Source organism: Spermophilus citellus, assembly GCF_964194105.1.
Source record: "Spermophilus citellus genome assembly, chromosome: 10".
NCBI lineage: Eukaryota > Metazoa > Chordata > Mammalia > Rodentia > Sciuridae > Spermophilus > Spermophilus citellus.
The window spans coordinates 9,423,774-9,447,062 of record NC_138197.1 but is presented as its reverse complement, the minus strand read 5'-3'; the positions used below and the strand labels follow the sequence as shown (position 1 = coordinate 9,447,062).

The 23,289-nt window shown below is 35.7% G+C and overlaps 1 pseudogene across 1 annotated transcript; it reads right to left on the bottom strand.

Annotated features, from left to right (window-relative positions):
• Positions 1-1,297: 1,297 nt before the first annotated feature.
• LOC308659091 (ATP-dependent RNA helicase DHX15-like) lies at positions 1,298-20,837 on the bottom strand (annotated as a pseudogene). Its single transcript, XR_014024304.1, has 6 exons — positions 20,487-20,837; positions 14,251-14,641; positions 10,154-10,347; positions 3,959-4,118; positions 2,427-2,640; positions 1,298-1,303 (listed from the first exon to the last, which is right to left on the bottom strand). The product of XR_014024304.1 is annotated as an ATP-dependent RNA helicase DHX15-like (transcript).
• Positions 20,838-23,289: the final 2,452 nt, after the last annotated feature.

Sequence of the window (23,289 nt, the reverse complement as noted above, 5' to 3'; positions counted from 1 at the left end):
TGAGCTGACCAGATGTTAGGATTAGCAGAAAAAAAATTTAAATAGTTTTTATAACTAATTTCAAGGAGTTAAAGAAAAGCTTAATCATAATGAATAAGTAGATATGGGTGTCAACATATAAATGAAAAATTTCTTTTAAAAGAAATAAAAAGTATAGTATTTGAAATGAAAAATTCATGAAACAAATCTATCATCAGATTGTATAGTGCAAAAACAGCAAAAAGTTAACTTGGAGATAGACTAATAAAAATTATCTGGTCTAAAAATCAGAAAGAAAAAAATAGAGACTTGGTTACTATCAGTACAAAGTGACCTAACATACATATAATTAGATTTCTAGAAGAATAGAGGCATAAATTGTACATAAAAAAATATTTAAGACAATGATGGCTAAAATTATCCCAAATTAACAAAAAAAGATGTTAACAGATTTAGGAAACTCAGTGAATACTAAGGTTAGTTACAAAGCAAATCACATCTATATGCATCAGAGTCAACTGTAAATAATCAATTAGGAGGAAAAGGTCGTGAAGGCAATTAGAAAAATGTGGTGTGTTATGCATTGGTAAAAATGACTAAAATGATAGCTGACTTCTTATCAGAAATGAGAGGTTAAAGTTAATGGAAAGGTTTAAGGTGCTAGAAGACAAAAACTGCTAATCCAGGATAAATACTCTTCAAAACTGAAAGCAGAATAGAAATTTTCAAATAAATAAAAAGTAAGAAAATTCAATACCAATAGATCTCTACTATTAACAATGCATCTGATGCGTAAAGCATTGATATTGATGTTCTATAATACATATAGCATCCACATCAAGAGACCGTGCTCTAAAGAAAGGAAATTAAGGCCAACAAATTATAAATTACAAATGATCAAGACAAACCAGAAGAAATCCAAAGATTAAAAAAAAACTCAACATTCATAGCTCTTAACAATGACATCTGCTCAAAAATTATCAACCAAATATCCCTGTAGAATGTGAACATAAATGAGAATTCACATTTACTGCAGAGATGTTGTTGCTTAGCAGACATTTGGTATCGAGAAAAATGGCAGCAATTTTTCTTAACAATATTTAGGCTGTCATTATCATATCATAGGCATCATACTATAAACTATTCCTGTGGAAAAGTGACCCTTAAACCAAAAGGACATAAAATTGGCCCCAGGAGTTTACAGAAGATGCAGATTCCTACATTTCATCCCCAAACTTCATCTGTTAGAGCAAGTTTGGAAAAGAGACAAGAATTTGCTTTGTTTTAAAAGAATTGTTTTCCAGAAGCGGGCAATCTATCACACCTGAGGAAAAAAAAGTTCCAGAAGAGAAGTCAGATCTTTTGGGATGCCAAAACACATTAAGTTTTTCATTCATCTAAGATCTCAGTTGTCAGGTTCTTTTATCAGAGATAACCTTTTAAAAATGTAAAAGAAATTCTTAACCAGTGGCATGCAAATACAAAAACAGGATGTGGGTCAGTAAGTGTTAACTATTTAAACTTAGACACAATTAAAATTTAGTCTCTCCTCATACTAGCCACCTTGCAATGCTCAAAAGCCCTGTTTCTTGGTGGCGATCACAGTGAAAAGTGCAAATATGGAATGTTTCCAGCAGTGCAAAAAGTTCTGTTGGACCTGCTCTAGACCCTGACACTAAGACTTGAAGGAAAGTCAGCACCACCAGCATGCTTCTTAGAGGCAGGCTCTCAGGATCCACTAAGACCCACTGAATCAGAATCTCCAAGTTGTCTAAGTGATTTGCATGTACATTAAAGAGCACATACTAGAAAATTCTAGTGCATTCTAGAAAATAAACAAAACTCAACAAAAAACTTTAAGACCCATTTACAAAAACATTTTTTAAAATTGCTTTATCCAAATAGTTTTTCCTGAACTTCTTTAGCCACTTGAGAACGTCAGAACACATGTCTAAAAACACCCTATTGGAAGAATTTAGAACACAAGACAACTGAGATTTGTATATCAAAATGCGGTAAATTCTAAAGAAGACATGCTATCCTCCCAATTCTCAAAGAGTACATGGAAGATGAAACACAAAATAAGGTTTTTTGATGATTGATTGGCACTTAAGTCTACACACAAGCTAAATAACTGATGAAGACTGCCTGAAATCATAGCAGCTGTGATGCAAATTCATGTCCCAGTTTGCTGGCCTTTCCAAAGTGAAGATAAAACTTGCTAAATCTTGGAATTCTAAAATCATTTAACACTCAGGATAATTAACCCTAACACAAAAGTATTAGTGGTTTAAAAAGTATTCCTAAGAGTAGAAAGAAAAACGGTTACAAATTTTATATATCAATATGAAGGAAAAAAATGTCACAATAAGGAAACTATGGCTAATATATGCCAAATTGTTTAAAGTTGCCATTTAACAGAAATGATAGGCTAATAATAATGGTACCTCTTGACCAGTTAAAAAAAGAAGATCTCCCTCCTCCTCTTCACACATATGTATCTGAATCACTGTTCGAATTGCTGCTTCAAGATAATCTCTCTCTGGTTCTGGAGTATAAAAGATCAACAGGATGCGTGCGGCCAGGAATAGTTAAGAGAGGACAGTTATCAAAGTAAATCTGGAATTTTCCCGCATCTAGAGTAGCACTCATAACTATAACCTGAAAGAAAACAGTAAATTACTTGAGTCACCTTTAAGTTCTTTCATGGCCTCAAAGAAAAAAAACAGAAAAGTACTGATTTACTGTTCTATATACAGTTATAAAGAAAACTATAAAGATCTTTAAATAAACCACTTTAAAAATGAAATACAGAAAGACTGAGGTACAGTAAAAGCTTTTTATTCAAAGATATTTAGAAATATCTATTTAAGTAAGTAAATTACAATTACCTTGAAACATACCAAATGAAAGTTTGTGAAAGAACTAATGGAGAACCACATTAATGTCATGATTATTGCTACATTTATTCAAACAAACATGTTTCCACATGAAAGAAAAAGAAAAAATGCAATATTAACTAGTGGACCAGGTGTAAATTTTCTCACTTCTTCCAAATAATCTTTAATACACACATCTTTAAAAAAAAAAATCCTAAAATAAGCAAGGATCTTCTATACTTGTACAAAGGCAGAGCAAAAAAAAAAAGTCTTTTCAGGTACAGAACTTCATGACTATGCGGTCACAGCCCCATACAAATCATATATCATATAAACTAATAAAATTTTACTGTAAGTCTCCCTCATACATCATTCCACTAGAATTCTTAATTCTTATTTTAAATGAGATTTCTCCACTGAAACCCTGACAGCTCATCCATAATTTTTAACAGTGATAGTACTTATATGGTGCTTGTACAGCACACATACTAACAAGGAATGATGAGATGATGAGTTTTAAGTTTCAAAGTATGGTACACGCACACAAGAAAGCAAAAGGGGGAACTTCCTAAACTATGGGTCAAAAATGTAAAAAATATATATATATAAACTATTCAGACAGTTTTAAGACCTTAATCAACATAATAACACTGGGCCAAGGTACAAGTGGTAAAGAAGGGGTTAAAAAAAACCAAAAAACCCCCCAAGAATTCTGAGGAGTTGATCGTCCTGGATGTTTATGTTGGAAGACAGACATAAATCTGAGGGATAAAAACTGATCCTTTAAGGAGATGTCTGCACTTAATGATGAATAGAGTGACTAGTATGATCAAAAAAACAAAACAAAACAAAATGTTAGAATATGAAGAATCAGATGGGTTAGAAAAGAGAGATTTGGTTTAAAAATACATTACTAAAAAGTAGGAGAAATATAAGTGAAGTTTAAAATGAAGCCACATCAAAGTAAAAACATAGGCAGTACTTGGACACTACTTTTAGAAGTTGTTTTTTAAAAAAGCTGATTAATGATCAGGATATTTCCCACTTTAATACATGCATACACACAAAATGAACTAAATGGGTAAAGAAAACTACTTCACCTTTAAGTCTGATCTTTTTCTTACAACTTCTTTTAAAACACCCATGAGAATATCTATAGCCAGTGTTCTTTCATGAGCCTCATCAAGAATTATCACACCGTAACGTTCCAGGAGGGGATCGTTCATGGCTTCACGAAGTAACATCCCATCAGTCATATACCTATATTCACAAAGAACATGTTGGTCAAGGTTCATTTTAAAAGAAAACTTGAAAACAGAGAGATGAAACAAAGACATTTGGTAAATGAAAACTAAACTTCTTCAACCACGTACACTGATGCACACCTATAATCCCAGTGACTTGGGAGTCTGAGGCAGGAAGATCTCAAGTTCAAAACCAGTCTCAGCAACTTAGCAAGAACCTGTCTCAAAAAAACGAAAAAGGTGTAGCTTGGTGATAAAGCAACCCTAGATTCAACCCCCAGCATGGGTAGGGACAAGGGAAGACAGGACTTTCCCCCCAAAAATGTTATTTTTTCAAGATTAATTACAAAATTAAGCTTCAAGAGAATGTCTTAAGAGCACACACCAAACAAGCTATACATCATAAAATCTTCTCAAATACTGCAATGTACTGAAAAAAAAAATATTGCTGATTATGGAAGGCAATGACCACACACGCTTCACACAAATGCCAAATTGGACACTTAGATATAAATGAATTTCTTAAAAATAATCTTAGACGTAAATATTCATCCTGCAAAATAAAACCAATAAACCATTTTCAGCTGCTTTAAGACATCACACCACTAAAATGTTACCACATGCAAATGCACATTTCAAAAAAGTAAAGCCCTAGCAATTCTTAACAAAGCTCACAGGCTCAGGTTCTTGGTTGAAAGGGGCTCACAGAGAATACGTCTAACATTTTCCCACCTGAAAAAACACCTTAATGAAGCATAAAAAGAAATCATTCATAAAGGTTTTAGGACTGAGGGGCAGCAACAGCACTGTGGAAATGCTGGTACGTAAGAGGAATATAAAAGGCAAACAACATAAGAATGATTAATGAACCAAAGAGAGGGAAACCAGGATTAGGAATGGCTCAAAAGAAGGCAGTTAATATGGAATCTAAGCATCATAGGAAAAGCACCATGTAGATTAAGTATCAGCCATTCATTCCCAGTCCATTCCACTCTGCTAACACTCATACAAAACAATTATATCCTTGGTTTGGCCCATGGACAAAACACCATACGCCTTTAAATGCTGAATTCACTGTTCATTCAGTAAATAAAAGCCCATGATTTTATTTACAGATTTAAAAGCAGTAGAAATTATCTGAAATCATCATTTATGATTTCATCCTCTGGCTCTTTTTTCATGATTAGTCTAACCTAATCTTTCATGAACCAACTTGATATTTTTAGCTAATGCCATCTGCTGGAGCAGTAAGTTCAGCAAACTGGCAGGCAGTGTACAAGAGAAGTGAATCCCTCTCTTTACTTCACTAAAACTTAACTCTAAATTTAACCAATTTTTGGGCAAACAAGTCCATTTCGTCCCAATTGTATATTTCCTATCTTCTACTTTGGTGGTGTTATTTTTTAAAAACCAACAACCTGGACTAGGTAACATATTACCTACAAGATTATCTTATTAAGATTGTGAAAGAAAAAACACTGCCAATTAAAATATGACTCAATGCCTTAAAGTTAGTCCAACACAGTGCATGAGTCAGCTACACTATGGCCTCTAGTTCCTTTGGAATTTCTTTGATCTATTTGAGGACATTTGGCAGTTTGTGCCTTTGGATGTATTACCGACACAAGGCGGGCAATCCTCTTGCACATTATCTCAATGGCAAAACATAATCCATTTGTGGGTAACTTCCTTAGTTTCAACAGAACTAATTTGTGGCTTTAAAGAATAAATGTTTGCATTCGAGCAAATACTATTTTGCCCAAATACTAGAAAATTTATATCCTATCACTGTTTCTCAACTTTCCAGATACTCAATAGCTAGCTATTCATTCAACAGAGACTCCTAGGGTAACATTTTTTGAAGGCATTTTAATTAGCTAATTCAGTATGTGTAGTCCCAATAACTAACAATACTCAAATGAAGCGATAATATATACAGCCAGATCAAGTGCAAGCATTCACAAGCAATGGGAACCACCAAAGTGCCACCAATTATAATGATCCCACATAAGATATGCATCAATTTGGACTTTAAAAATGGGGGAGGGGGAAATCACAAAACTAATAATACAACTTGAACTTGAAAATTTCTTAAACCTCTTTAAAAAACCACTCTATTTTGATCTTTTTTCCTCTGCCCATTTCTCAAGCGTTAGGCAACCACAACATGGAGATACACAGAAGCATAGCCATTCTTCTGCATCTTTCCTAAGAGGAAATGAATATCACAAATCAGTTAATGGAACTATTATTTGTCATGCTTTAATCAACAACCATGTTTATTATAAGTACTAAATTAAATGGTCAACCACATTCAAACCCTGTCTTTCAGATTCCGGAGAAAATTCCTAATGTTTCCTCAATGTTAATTTGATTAATCACCCAGTGATACAAACCATGAGATGCTGCAGTTAAATATCTCCTACATCACAAAATATGTGAAGTTTACTAACAAGTGAAGCTTGTTGTATGAACAACAGATTTTACAAAAAATGGCAGTTCTAAGGTTGGAAGGTCAAGAGAGTCAAATGTGCTCTTCTTTTCCAATGAAAACACCTGAATAATAGCAGTTAACTTTTCCAGAGTCTCAAAACCAGTTAAATAGCTTATTAAAACTAGTTTATATGTTATATTGATTCCCAATCTTAGGTGTACTATGATAGCACACGCCTACACTAGCACACTTGTCCTAAAAACTACTATAAAGGAACACACCTACATGTATGTATATCAACAAAAAGGTACCTATAGAAAGATATGACCAAGTTCTAACCTCTGGTACCTAGGAATGTGACCTTATTAAAAATCAGAAATTTTGCAGATGTAGTTAAGTTAAAATCTTCCCATGAGATCGCAAACATTTATGGTGCTCTCTAAACCCAATCACACATATCCTTAATGAAGAAATGAGAGGGAAATTTGAGACACAAAGAGTAGCCAGGTGAAGATGGAGAAAGAGACTGGAGATACATAAGGCAAGGAATAACAAGGACTGCTAATTGTCATCAGAAGCTAGGAAGAATCATGAAATGAAAGGCTCTTCTCTCAGGATCTCCAGAAGGAACCAACTCTGTCAATGCAATGCTTCTGAATCCCTGGTCTCTAGAATCTAAAGAATAAATTTGTTAATTTAAGACTAAAGCAAGAAAAAAAAGAGTACTTGATCATTTGCTATACTGCTAAATTTAAGAAACCCTTTGCGAGAGAGAGAGAGAGAGAGAGAGAGAGAGAGAGAGATAGATATCGAGATCAATCCACCTGACACATAACACATAAAAGACATAACAAGGAAGATATTGGTGGTCCTAAAAGCCACAGACCATTTCCCTTTACCTTAGTCAAGTTTTACTACCTTTCTTACTGGTAATAAATACTTACCCAGGCTAAAAGATGAGTCATAATTCTAAAGTTTTAAAAATGGATAAGTAAACAAAAATGCTATAAGACAACCAAACTTGAAATGATCTATTCACGTAAAGACATACAAATTATCTGCAACTTATTAGAAACAGAAAACTTGTGCCTCACCAGAATTACTTAATCAAAAATTTTGAAGGTGAGGCATAGCAATCTGTGTTTTAACAGAACTGTTAAATTCTATACACTAGACTTAAGTCTTAAACTCTTGCTAAAGTTTAAGACTTAGTCTAAATTAATAAAGTTAAACAAGAGGCAGATTAAACAAATAGATACCTAATGTAGCATCAGACTCCCTTGAATTAACTCGTAATTCAGATATTCAAGCACTGTTTAATTACCGAAATAAACCCAAAACTCAAAGTGCTGATAGCACCATCCTAGCTTAACAGTATTACAATCACTACATGCAGAAAGAGTAACTACAAGCTAACCAATTCTGATCCAGCCAGATGACATCACCAATTCTGAACAAAGCATAGTAATGCATTATATCCTTCACATATATTATTTATAATTTTGTACTCACGTTATTTTTAAATTTTTGAAACATCCCATTCCTTTGGCTTAAGGAAAAATCACAAACTAAGAAAAACATTCATATTTTTCTAAATGAAAATCAAACAAGGGCTGGGGATATAGCTCAGTTGGTAGAGTGCTTGCCTAGCATGCACAAGACCCTGGGTTCAATCCCCAGCACTACAAAAAAAAAAAAAGAAAGAAAGAAAACCAAACAAGTCATTTAAAAATTTAATAATAAACAATATATATAAATTATTCCTCACTTTAGTGTCAATGACTAAATGTTGCAACTATGAGTGGAAAAAAATTAACTACACAGGGAAGTAAGGCCCAATAGCTCAATGTTATGTTATTTGGTATAGGTGGCAAAAGGAGTGGTAAGAGAAATTACCCTAAACCTTATGAATTCCTCCCCAACCAAATCCAGATTGGGCAAAGATGCTTAAAATAAAAACACAAAAGTAGAATATAAGAATCAAATAACTTAAAACAAGCTTGGGCAGGTTATGTTGTAAAGCCTGGGACATCATATAAAGCGGTAAGTTCAGTACTTGATCAAAATCAAAAGTTTTTTCATTACCTGTAAGAAATAAATGGCAACCTGGTCAAAAATTGAAATTTATATCCAAAATGCTATTTTGTTAAGAGCTTCTACAAATCAGTAAGAACCAACCACAGAAAGATAAGAAACCAAATACCAAATTTTATCAATTGTGTGATACTGTATGTTGTCAATTTTCTGAAATTTGATATGCATTTCAAAATACCACCTTATAAACTGCTGCCAACCAGATAGCAATCCTTCTCAACAAATGAAAAAAAGCATCAGTCTCAGATCCCAAAAATATACAAATGGCTAATACATACCTATAAGATGCTCAATTTCATACAAAAAGAAATGCAAATTAAAACTATAAGGAGGGGCTGGGGATGTGGCTCAAGTGGTAGCGCGCTCGCCTGGCGTGCGTGAGGCCCGGGTTCGATCCTCAGCACCACATAAACACAAAGATGTTGTGTCCGACGAGAACTAAAAAATAAATATTAAAAAAAAAATTCTCTCTCTCTCTCTCACCCCTCTCTCACTCTCTCTTTAAAAAAAAAAAAACTATAAGGAGACTACATTTTTCACTTACAAGATTGACTAAAGATAAATTTTACTAAGCTATATCAGGAAAGGCAAAGAAACAGACACTCATCTGCTCATTCCTTACTGGTGGGTGTAGATAAAATCTTCATGAAGGGCAATCTGGCAAAGGCTGATAAAATTCAAGCAAAACCTTTGATCCAACCAATTTCACTGAGGGAATTCATTTCACATATGCCAATGTGTAAAAACTGTGCATACAAAGTTCTAAGAGGGTGCTGAGGACACCAACTGTTTCTAATAGCAAAAATTGCAAAATATTAACCAATCAGATTAGTCAAACTAGAAGACAATAAAAAATGCCAAGCAACCATTAATAAAAAACAGTGAAACAACTTGATATTACTGTTCTAGAAGAATCGAACAGCACAAAAACAAAAAATCTGTTCTGAAAATCCTAGTCAGTGCTATTCCCATACTGTCAAGAGTTTGGTTGCCTTTCAAGTATAGACTATTAAAAGTCCCTTGCCTACAATTAAATCATATCCCATCTTACTCACACATCATTCTTTCTAACATTAGCTGTCCTTCTACAAAGATAAATCCATTTTTTTTCTTTTTGGCAAGACTGGGGGTTGAACTTGTGCCCTCATGCAAGCACTCTACCTTTGCTACATCCCCAGACCACTAAGATATATCTTACTTTTCTATTTCTATCATATTTAAATGATATTTCAGAGCATGTCTACTAAAACTACACATTTTATAGGAACATTTTCACTTAAGATACAACCTCAAGCAACTAAAACCTGATCTGCCAACTTCAATTTCTACTAAAAAGCAACATATATTATAACCAAGAAAAAGAATCCACATTAAAATGTCACCTGAAAAGTCAAAGGTGGCCTACTTCGAACTATTCAAATTTTAAATTTTTATAACTTGAGTGTCCACTTGCAAAATTCTTAACAAGTGGCAGAAAAGCTACAATTAGAAAAAGCATCCATTTTTAAAGATAAAGTACTTACTTAAGGATGGTTTTTGCGCTACTGCAGTCTTCAAATCGAATGGAATAACCAACTTCCTGGCCCAACATCACATCCATCTCATCAGCAACTCTCTGAGCCACGCTCATTGCAGCCACTCTCCTGGGTTGGGTACAGGCAACTCCTCTCTTGGGTCCTGGTAATGATCGCATATACTCCACACACCACTGTGGAATCTATCAAATAATTTCACATTTAAATTAATTCTATTCTGCCGCATATCAACTATGTTTAATATAAAGCACTTTTATCTCATTCCAATAATTTAAAATTCAATTAGGCAAGTGACAGAGAATTATTTATAACAAAAACTTAACATATCATAACTCCTTTAACATATATAATTTATTTAGATAGAAAAATATCCAAAAAGAGGTCATGTGTAACAAGGATGTGATGTGATTACATTCTGTGCGCTAGGTCCACATAAGCTTTGCTTGGTATGCTCACCAGTGTTTAAGTGGTCCCATCATTAACTATTTGTCTACCCAATGAAAAAAATCCTACTTGAAACAAATTCTACTTAATAACAAAAATGTTAATTTCCAATAAGTAGAGCATCAAAATTCATACAATGAGTTACAATATGCAGATACAAGTAGAAAATATTCCCTTGTTGCACAAGTATCTTTTAATTCAATTCAAATTCTGTAAGCCAGCAGAAGCCAAATCCTAGCACCTACTAGTACTCCAATCCATCTTTCAGGAATGTTATTTATGCACAGTGGCAACACTTTAGGTACCATCTTTAAAGTAATTACCAGTCTCAAATTCAATATGGCTTACAGCAATAGCGCTTCGCTGAGTAAGGTCAATCAAGGGAAAAGGGGAAAGAGAAAATCTCAACCACAGATGGTTGTCAGGATGACAGCATATTTCCTTCCTAATTATCCACACACTCATAGATTCTCTCATTTTATGGTTCTTCTCGACTGACTTAACTGTAAAAGAACCATGGGAAAAAAGCAAATGACCATCCCATAAAACTGGAATCTACTGCTACAAGGACATGATTTGTCTTCACCAAAGCTTCCAAAAGCCTATCAGGTGCTAATGCTATAGAAAAAACAAGGGGTTTTTGGGTACACCATGTGTACAATGACATCTGATAACTAGTATTGATTATTGCATTATTATTACATTTTAGTTAGGTTACTTTTTAATTTGGAAATAACTTGTAACTGGAGAAACAAATGAAAGATGATTATGTTGCTTCTCAGAGAACATAATAATATTTTTACATGGTTTTAAATGAACAAAATACTTCACTAAAATAGCAGAGTCTTCCTGGTATTGCAAATCAACAGACCCATGTTAAGTGGTCTTCTTATGAGGTTTTAATTATCTACCCTCATTTTACCAATCCTCAAAAAGTACTGACTTACAAATTAAAAATACTTAAAATTAATTCGTAATTCTTAAGGCAAGATTATTCACATTTTTAAAAATTTCACTCCAGTGAAATTGATAATTTAAAAATATATAGTTTTGGTTAATTTAGCAGTTCTCTTTTAGAACTCCTTACACTGTTAAAATAAATGAGGATACCAAACAATTAATACATTTATTGTATTTGGAAGTTAAAACTGAAAAGCAGCTAAATTGTTTACTAATTACTAGTAACAACCTATCTTCTATTTTTAAAATGTATATTTTTCAAATAAAATAATACTTGGCTAGTAGAGCACATTTTATTATTTTTACATATCTCTCATGTCTAGCTTATTGGAAGAAACCTCAATTCTGTCTCTACATTCAGTATGCTGCAATATTTTGTTTTGTATGAAAAATACTAAGACATTCTTGGACCCTGGAAAGGGTTTCAGAGATTTTTAAGGGTTCCCAAAACAGCTTATGATAAGGCATCTACTCAAACTTTCTAAGGAAATATAATTTGGAAGGGATGCATATCCTGAAAGATGTGGGCGACTGGTCTGCTCAAAGTAGGCATCTGCTCTGCTCTTCCTTCCTCCCCTTGAGGCTATTTTCCCCAAACCTAATCCTTGTTTTATATATTGTCCTGAGTAGCCTTTTCTATTCTCTTAAATTCCAACATTGCCTGCAACAGAACAAAGTCAATCCTATAACTCTAGCTCCTACCCCCAAACCTGGTAGTCACATCTCCTTCTGAATAATGAATATTTTATTGGTATCTCAAATTCATCAAGTTCAAAGCAAAACCATTTCTCACCTTCCTTCAAGTTCTTTTAATTCTTCCCATGTGCCCTATTCAGTGGCAGTAAAAAACAGACTCCATTCTTTGTTCCTCATTCCCACTAACCTTGCACACAAAGTCAAAACTTGTTAGGATCTCCTATATGGTCTTTCATGACTGAACATTTTTAATAAAAATTTGTGTCACTCCCCTCCAATTAAAAACTCTGATGGCTTCCTTACCTATGGCAAGAGGTAGTAAGGCTCAACCTAGGGCTCCAGTCTCACCTACCCCACCAACCCTTCACACTAGTCAAAGTGTGCAGTGTTCCCTTCTCTAAACTTGTACCCTCACTCATGTTTTTCCTGACTGAACTAGCTTTAATTTCTCAAATATAGGCATAGTATGTGCACACCAAGCACAATGCAAAATGTCTTTTCTATGGCTCTTTCAAAAGTTAAAGTCATTATTTCAAATTATGTTTGATTTCATTTTCTGATAGGCAGGGATAACCAAAACAACTGCTAAGTACTCTTTATTAGGTTTGTGTCCAAGTTTGATAACTATACTAAAAAGCATTTGGATGAAATTTACTGATTTAACTTTCTAGTTTCCCTTTCACATCCCCAAAATTCCCTGCAGTTTTCAATATTCCCATAAAGTAACCCCTGAAAGCATGTGTAATCCAAATCATCACAAGCCTCTTGTGCCTTGAATCGATTAAATTATCAACACTAACTACTAATAAAAACTCCTCTGAACCACATCAGACCACAGAACAGCAGTATGAAATAAATATAACTGGTTATTGAAAAGGGACAAAACTGTTAATGCTGAACTTACCTAAATCCAGAAACTATTTAACCCAGAGCAGCCCACTAAACCAGAGTTCTCTCATTAATCTAAGCCGCATTCTGGTCCTCCATAAAATGTGATTACTTTCCCTGCAGAGTTGTATATAAACTTAAAATGATATAATACATGTAAAGTACACAATGCCTGATTAATTGACAGGTGTGTTAATATTCTGCAAACCAGTAAAACAGTTGATATAATTATTTAAAATACTCTGACAATGCTCCATTTTGTCCTATTGTATTAGATGTAAAACATCTATAAAAAATATAGTATGTAGCATTTAATTAGTATAGTGATATAATTAATTAGTATTACATTATTTCCAATGTATCTGAATGCACATGTGTCCATTTCATTGAAATATTTGCAAATTTAAAAACATGGGACTTAATGAAATAGATTAGCATAATTAAGAGTTATAGACTTGCACGTTTCTAAAACTTTTTAAATTTTGTTTAATTAAAAAAAAGGCTACAGTTTCTTTTCCTAACATCAGCACTAAGTTTTCCTTCACTTGAAAATAGTTCTCACTAAAGTTCAGTCTTCAATAAAAGCTTTTCTATTTTGGTTGCTGTAGTAGTTTTCGAAAAGCCTCCATGAAATATTCAAATTGACTTGCAGTCCATATAACTTAAAAAAAGATAGTTAACCTCACTCAGGGAAACACACACAAATTAAAAATTACCCCAGGTTTATTTTTTTCACCTATTAGATCTGTAAAAACTCCAATCCAGTGATACTCGCAAACATGCTCTCACACTTGCTTATGTAAAGGTAAACTGACAGGTTACTTATGAAGGGAAGGCAATTTGGCTACATGTATTTTAACTGCAAATGATATCCAAGTTTCCATTTCTACAAACATACCTGCCCATGTGAAGCCTACATATCTATTAACAGAAGCCCAGTAAATAATGACTCATCCATGTTTGAAAAATATCCTAGATGTCTTATTAGTTCTGGCATGAGGTAGGGATGACTACATATGCCTTCTACTTTGTGAAAGAATAGGTAATATTCAGTTCCAAACAACTATAATAAAAAGAAAAAAGAAAAAGTAACTCACCTGTGTTGTCTTACCAGACCCAGTCTCGCCAACCAGCACAAATGACTGATGTCTAACCAGGATATCTGTAAACCTATCCTTGTATTCCCAAACCGGGAGCTGAAGTCGTTTCTTTAGAATATCATAGTATCGAGGTGTATGGGGTAAATTGGTGAATGGATTAATGCACTGTGGAAGTGATGTGTGTCCTGCATGTCCAGTGTGTGTTGAATGAGCTGAGTGGGAAGCTTTCAAAGGTGGTAATCCAGCACTGATAAGCATAGCATTGGTTGAAGCTCGCAACTCCTTCTCCTTTTCTTTTTCCCTCTCCTGCTCTCGATCTCCTCTATCACGTTCTCTGTCACGATCTTTAGACCGATCTTCACGATCCCGGTCTCGATCTCGTTCTTTCCTAAGAACAAAAATTTTAGAATTCAGATTCTAAATTTTAAGCATAATGTTCGAAGCAATATTACAGTCATAAGAGCACAAATGTTCACTAACCTAATGAAAAAATTAATGTAAAATTTCAATGAATTACATAACTATTAGAAATAACAATCAAGAATTTTCCACACTCCACCATAAACTTTTTCCTTCCTTGATGATGCCTCAAATTATCTTACTACAAACTTCAACATAAGGTTAAGACATCCTAAGGAAAAAAAAAAAAAAAAAAACTTCCTATTTCCACAACAGAAGTCAGAGACTGCAGCTGGAGTGGGGAAGACAGAAATAAATTGGGCAAAAGAAGACAGCCCCACAATCTTTCCTAGATTCTCCTTCAAGCTGCACTTTGCTTTAAGTTCTAATGCTAAATGAAAAGAACACAGTACAATGTTACACACAGTATCACAAGTAATACAAATATGAATTAGAGGATTATCTGCAAGTTTGCTTTCTTAATTATACTTTCCAGTACTTCCTCAATTTTATTCAGTAAGTGTATACTGCTTTACAAGAAAAACGAAAATTCTAAAACACTTTTATTCCTTTGCTTTCAGTGTCTACTCTTGCATTTAGCCTTTGGGGATAGTAAAACACTGGAAGTAAAAGGTAAATCCGCATATACTGGCCAACCATAAATGAAATAAAGCAGAATTAAAACTAGCTTCATCATTTTACTGCTGTTTAAAAAATGCTAAAATTATGCAGGCAGCCACTTTATTAAACTTAGGTCAGTTTTAAGTAGTCAATTATGATATCTACTTCTAGTTACTAGATTGTCCCAATACGATGATAACCTTAACTAATCTAGGTGAGGAAACCTGACAAGCAGCAAGACAAAGGGCTGTATCTGGTGGCCTCTGAGGGCCTGGTGACAGAAATAAAATAATCTTTCCTTGCTCATTTTACTAATCCACTTTATTTCAGACAAACTCCTAAAGCAAAGAAGGAGTTTGTAGCAAAGAAACTTGCCACGAGGTGTTGGGACCCAGATTAAAAATAATGAGGACCAACAGGAAGCTAAATGTGTCATTGCTCCTTATTCACAATACACAAATGAGTACAAGTTTCCTGTGCTGTAAGTATCAGTAGCAGAGAAAGAGCAGTCATTCTCCATAATGGTACATCAATGGGGCAATAGTAAATTCTTGACAGACCAAAGATAAAATACTAAACCCAGCACTGAGTCAGAATGGTCCATTTACAGAAATGGTAGGCTGACCAATCAAATCGGATCCTTTCCTTCTAAAAATATGCCATTCTATTCCATTAAAAAAAAAAAAAAAAGATGTAAGGGGGAAAATCCTTGTTTTAAACAGGTGATTTTTTTCCTTCTTCCATTTCAATGTCCACATGCTACAGAATTATAGGGTATACAAGCTAGAAAGTTTTACTCAAAACCAAAAGAAAATGTGAAAAATGACTAACCATAAAATGAAGTCTCACAATTCAAAATTTTAGAGTCCTGACCTATCTTTGAAATATGCTATCAACTACCTGCTTTCTTTCCCTCCTTCTACCTTATCATAGTGCTCAACATATTTAATAAGCATTCATATTAGCCCAAAATGTGGATGGGGAATAGTTTACAATTGGGCAAGCAGAAATATACTCACCAAGTGAGAAGCACTATAGTCACAAATAATTCAGAGTAGCCATCTGAAAGATAATGGTACACATAACTAGAGTGAACTCTTTAAGAACATCTGGTCTAAATGAAAAGGATTGTTTCTAATACTCATACCATCATGGGGGAGAAAAGAAGGAACGAGAAAAGAAAATGTTTAATAAATTCCTCTTATACTTCTCACATAATATCAGATACTTAAGATATGGACCAAAAATTCAATAGTTACAAAACTGGGGGGAAGAGGGATTATGGAAGAAGTAAACTATGTATTACATACTCTTGTAGTCCTGTGCCAACAAAGATTGGTTTTCAGAGACCAACTTCATCCATAGCTTCATTTAAAAAAAAAAAAAAAAAAAAAAAAAAAAAAACTCTACAACACAGGAAGCAAATATCAAATACATTCTGAAGACACAAGATTAGGAGCTGACCAAGAAATGAAGGCAATCATAGTATAGAAAGAAAAGGAGTATAACCACAGGTAAGGCGTAAGCCTCAATTTATTAATTTGCATAGTGAAAAGTATTAGTAAGATTAAAGTAAGAAAGTAACAGAAGACTTTATAGGGTCATGGAAAAAAGGAAAGAGGCAGATGTAGAAAACAATTCAATCACCTAGAAATACTGCCTTATGGTTCAAGCTATCTATCTTCAATAGGATAGGAAGAATAAAAATTAAGTCTGTTAAGTGGGAACTTAAACCCTCTGCTTCATAAATATGTATAGGCTTGTACTTATGCATATTTTCTTTTTTAAATATGTATTTTTGTCAAGCACAAAAATTGTATGATTCTATACAATTTTTCAGCTCAATTCTGGCTCAGCACTTAAGGTAGCTATATAACAGTATTTCTTTTCTCATCTCAAAACACAGCTATTAATGCCTTGTGAGGTATTGAAAAGATTAAATGAATTAACACGAGAAAGTGCTGTCTAACTCTGAAAATGCCCAGTAAATGTTGGTTATTATTAAAGTTTTTTTTTTTTTTTAAAGTTAGAATTACCATGTTAAAGCCAGGCATGGAGGGACATGCCTGTAATCCCAGTGACTCAGGAGGCTAAGCCAGGAGGATCACAAGTTCAAAGCCAGCCTCTGCAACTTAGCAAAACCCTATCTCAAAATAAAAAATAAAAAGGGCTGGGGAAGTGGCCCAGTGGTTAAGCAGCCCTGGGTTCAATCCCTGGTATGGTGGGGGGTGGGGGGGATTTAAAATTCACGAGGGATAATAGGTATTAAAATGCTGCAAATGAAGATATAAGCTGGTCATCAAAATCAGAATATTTTGAACACACACAGTTTTTCTGGCAATCTTATTTCCACAAGCTTCCAATCCCATGAGTGTGCAAATATGTATACATAAGGATGTTCATGATACTTTTAACCTATAAAATGACAACTGGGAAACCACCTAAACAGCAAGGAACAGGATACTGGGTAAGTTATGATATACCTTTACAAGTGGAGTACTACACAGCCAATGAAAAGGATAGTTACTGACATCTGAGCAAAACTAAAAGCACACAATAGAGATTCTACTGATATTCATATTATACTTCATAGTCATGAGTAAAAATGCCAAGACTGTCCAAAATTGTTCATCACAAAATGTTTTTCGAAGATTTCCAGGAATTTGCCTTTTCTGTTTTGTTTCTGCAACTTTCTTCACCTATCATATAGGACTGTCATAAAAATGTGTTTATACATGTAAAAAGTCTGGAAGTGTCACGTGTACATTATGTACTCTATTTGTATTATATCAATGTATATAATAAACAACCAATGTATCGATCAGGAAATATCGAAAAGCCAACATCTAGTGTGTTTTCCACACTTCATAGAGGTTTGTTTTGTTGTTAGTAACATTATATTGAAGACTCTATAGGGTCATGGAAAAAAGGAAAGAGGCAGAATACGTAAGAGACCTATAACTTCTCCACCTGCTCCCAAACAAAAACATGCCAGGAGTAAATAAACCCTTATATAGTATACGAGCAAGAACATGGATGAAATCTCCCACTAAATAAATGACCCTCCCTTTTTAGTACTAGAGAAATGGGACAATCATGTTTAACAAAAGAGTTCACAAAAGTGATATGCCTGTGCTCTCAAACAAATACGCCTCCTAACTATCAGCACTAAAACACAACGACAACAACAACAAAAAACACTACAGATTTGTTGGTCATTCAACAAGTTACTTAAAATTATCAAATGGGGGAAATTTGATATTTCACGCCTTGAGCCATAACAAACTTCAGAAGTCCACTGCTAAAGAAAACTAGCCCTGTGAGAAATAGCACTCAAATGACACAGAAGTTAGTTTGAAAACTTCCTCCAGAATTTATCCAGACCTTAAGCACTATTTCATGGATGAACTCCACAATACAGGCAAATCTCAAATATTATGGGGAATCAGAGACCCAAAAAATCCACTTAGGATATCTGTTTTGGAGCATTCACCTAAGTGTATCATGAGACTATTAATCCCAAGGAAAGCCCTTTTAAATGGTGCACATACACAATAAACCTGATGAGTCAATTCTCCAGTATACTTTGATCCAACCTGACCTCTTACTGGAGATATTAGCTGCATCTTAGCCAACGACAAGCAATTTTATTTTTACTTGAAAGGAAATCAAGAACCAAGTGTTCCCTGCTTTACCAACCTATTATAAATGTCACTAAAACAAGCTGTAATGATTCTAAGTACAGTATCAGACTGTGTGTCAGAGAGTGGAAATTCAAAAAGCAGCATTCCAGATTCCACTATAAAACTGTTAACTTGCACAGTGCACTTAACTCCACCCCGTCTGCATTTCTCATTTCTTGAGTCTCCATTTCTCATTTCTTGAATGGAGTTGATTATACTCTTTTGAAAGTTGTTTCCAACTCTAAGGGTCTGTGACAGAGCTTAAACGTGCTCATGTTTTTTGAGGGAGCAGTCTAAGATGCTATGTTATTATGTAATTGTATGATTACTGTACCTAATATCATAATTTCTAAAAAACCTACAAAAATAAAACAGCATAAATATTTCTGTATTTACAATTAAATATGTTAGGTATCAAAAAGTACATCCCATTCTGATTTATACTCCACCTTGACAGTAAAGATTACGTGGAAAACTGATGAAATTATGCAAGGTATTTGGACATTCGAACTTTTGTTTGAGGTTTTTCTTTTTGCCTATTACCCAGAGAATTCTGCTCTTCAAGAGTGAAAACACACACTGACTGGACCAGAAAATGACTGTGATACAATTCCTCAAGTAAATTGCTAAATTCCTCGGTACCTTTAGAGAATGGCTAAGGAAAAGGAATCCGGAACCCTATGAATCTTGTATTTCTCAACCTCCACATGGCGATATTTTGCCATGAGCATGAAAACCACTTCTTGAATAAGTCTCCGTATTTCAAAAGCTCCTTCAAATAAAAACTTAGGGGGGAAAAGTATGCCTGCCAACTCCTAGCCCTAGCACCGTCTTCACCAAAGCAGGAAATAAAGAAGATGGCGGGAGAGTGGGCGGCAGACGGAAGTTTGCCTGCCGTCTACTCCGAAGTGTTTGAATGGACGGAGGAACGCGCTCTCCCGCCACGCTGCGCCCCTAGGCTCCGGGACGCGGCCCCGGCCCACCAGGCAGCCTTCCGGTGCCTTCCTCCCGCAGGCCTCCGCTCCCCCTGCGCCCGGACTCCGCGCTCAACTCCCGCCACCCCCGCCGCAGCCCACACGAGAACCCACGCGCTCCCCGCCCTCGCGGCCCGGCGCCGTCCCCTTCCCAGGCCCTCTCCCGGCCCTCGGCCGGGAACCCGGTGCCCTTGGGCGCGAACACTCGCCGCGCCCTCCCCCACCCTCGCCAGGCCTCAGTCGGGAACCGAAGCCACGAGGTCCGCGCTCCGCTCCTGCTCCGTCCAAAGTGGCTCTGGCAGGCTGGGCCTGGCGGAGGCGGCGCCCTGGTGGCCGCCACAGGCCTCTCCACCTCCCGACCCGGCCCCGCCAACATCCGCGGCGCCCTTGCCGGGCCGAACCCGCGCCGCTCCGCCGGGACCGCCGCTGAACGGAGCCCCAAAGAAAACAAAGGCTCGGGCTCCGCGACCTGCTCCGCCACGCCGGTGGTGGCCCGCTCCCCGCCCGGACCCCAACAAAGCCCGAGCCGCTGCCTCGCGCCCCAGGCCTGGCTTACCCATCGGTCCCGCACGCTTCTTGCCGGAGGGGTAATCCTCCCCCAGGTCCAACCGGTGTCGCTTGGACATCTTCGCACTCTTCCAGCAAGCGGTTAAGAAGGAAGAAAGGAGAAGAAAGCTGGCGGCTGTATCGGCACAGTGGAGGACAGCGACTTAACTCTTGGGGACCCCCACCCCTCCCGCTACAACAGCCCACACCACGCGGCCGGAACCAGGAGCTAAAATGGCGGCGGCGACGAGGGCTGGGCCTGCGCGCGCGCTTCCGCAGCGTGCGTGCTGAGCGTGCGTGCGTGATGCACGCGCACGCCACCCAGAGGCGGGAACAGCGGTCCCGCCAGCCACAGGATTGGTCAGAATAGGCCCCTCTCCTCCCTCCCTGTCCCTCCTCCCCGAGCTTTGAGCCAGTCCGAGCCGCTGCTAGGGCGGGGATCACATCATCTTCAAAGAGTGACAATTTGGCTTCCTCCTCTTCAATTTGGATAACGTTTGCTTCCTTCTCTTGCCTAATTGATCTGGCTAGGACTTTCAGTACTATGTTAAATAAACGTGTCAAAAGTGGACAGCTTTATCTTGTTCCAGATCAGAGAGAAAAAGCCTTCAGTGTTTCCTCCTTCAGCATGATGTTAGCTATTGTTTAGTTATATGAGGATTTTATTATGCTCTGATATATTCCTTGTATACCAAATTTGTTCAGATTTTTTTTTATCATTAAGAGATGTTGAATTTTAACAAATTTTTTTTTCTGTACTTGTTGATATGATATGAATTTTTTCCTTCATTCTGCAGACGTAGTGAATCAAATTTGGTGGTTTTTGTATGATGAAATGTCATTCCATACCTATAAGGAATCATACGTGATCAGGGTGAATAGTCTTTTCAATATGCTGTTGGATTTAGTTGCTAGAATTTTGCTAAGGATTTACCAAGGATACTGGACTGTAGTTGTATCCTTATCTGCTTTTGTGATTTCAGTAATGCTTGCCTTGTACAACCAGTTTGGAAGAATTTTCTGTTCTTGAATATTTTGGAACAATTTAAGAAGAATTGGTATTAGTTCTTCTTTAAGTGTTTGGTAGAATTTTACAGCAATCTCATCTGCTTCTGGGATTTTTTTTTGAATGGAAATTTTTGTAATTATTCATTCTCATTATTAGTTATGAGTCTGTTAAGGTTTTTCTATTACATCATGATTTAAACTTGATAGGATGTGGGTGTCCAGGAGTTTGTCCATTTCTTTTAGGTTAGTATTATAATCTTTAATGATCATTTGTCTGTCTGTGGTGTCAGTTTTACCATCTTATTTTCATTTCTGAGTTTATTTATTTGGGTAGTCTCTCTTATTTTCAACTGTTTGTCTATTTCATTTGTTTTTCATGAACCAGTCTTCAATTCATTGATCTTTGTAATGCTTGTTTATAGTGTCTAGTTTATTTACTTCGTTTCTAAATCTATATTAATTCTTCCCTTGTACTAGTTTTGGTTTGGTTTGTTCTTGTTTTTCTAGTTCTTCAAGGAATGGTGATGCATTGTTTATCTGAGAACTTTCTATTTTCTTGACGTGGTACTGATTGCTGCAAATGTCCCTCTTAGTGCTACTTTTTCTGTATTCCATAGGTTTGGCTATACTGTATACATTTCCATTGTCTTCATGGAAGGGTTAAATTTCCTTCTTAACTTCTTCCTTGATCCATTGATTGTTCAGAAGTAAGTTGTTTAATTTCCATGTTTTTGTATAGTTTCCAAAGTTTTTCTTGTTATTGACTTCTAGTTGTATTGCATTGTGGTCAAAAAGGAAAATTGGTATCATTTCAATATTTTAGAAATATTTGAAGACTAGCTTTGTGGCCTACCCATATGATCCATCCTGGAGAATGTTCCATGTGCTGTTAAGAAGAATGCATATTCTGCAGCTGTTGGATGGAATGTTCTGCAGACGTTTGTTAGGTCCATTTGGTGTACAGTACAGTTTAACTATGCTGTTTCTTTGTTGATTTTATTATTTGGATGATCTGTCCATAGCTGAAAGTGAGTGTTAAAGTCCTCTACAATTACTGTAGTGGAATCTGTCTTTCCTATTAGGTCTATCAATACTCACGTTTTATATTTAAATACTCCAATACTGAGTGTAGATAATATATACTATACACTCAAACTCAGGGCCTTATGCATGCTAATCAAGTGCTGTACCACTGAGCCATACCTCCAATACTTATATATGTATTTAGATTTTCTTTTTGCTGAATTGACCCCTTTATTAGTATGACATGTGTAATAAAATGACCTTCTTTGTTTCTTTTTACTGCTTTTGATTTAAAGTCTATTATATCTGATATAAGTATATCTACTCCTGCTTTCTTTTGGACTCAATTTTCATGGAGTCTCTTACTATATCCCTTCACTTTCAGTCTATATATGTTCTTGGAGGTGAAGTGGGTTTATTAAAAGCAGCATATAGTTGGGTCCAATTATCCATTCAGTTACTTTGAAGTAAAGAATTTAACTGATTTATAATTAAGATAATTATTGATAGGGAGAGTCTTACTATTCCTGAAAATTTATATTTAAATACTTCTATATCTATCTATCTATCTATCCATCCATCCATTTATCCATCTATTCATTTATCCATTTCTCTGGTTTGAAAGGTATCACTTAATGTTAAGAAATATTCCCATACAGTTTTCTACAAATGCTGGGATAATTTGCACTTTGAGCAGCTGCAAATGAGAGTAGTTTCTTTCATTAAATCTGTGCTAATTTATAAGTAAAAAGTAGATCTCAGTTGTTTTAATTTTCATTTCA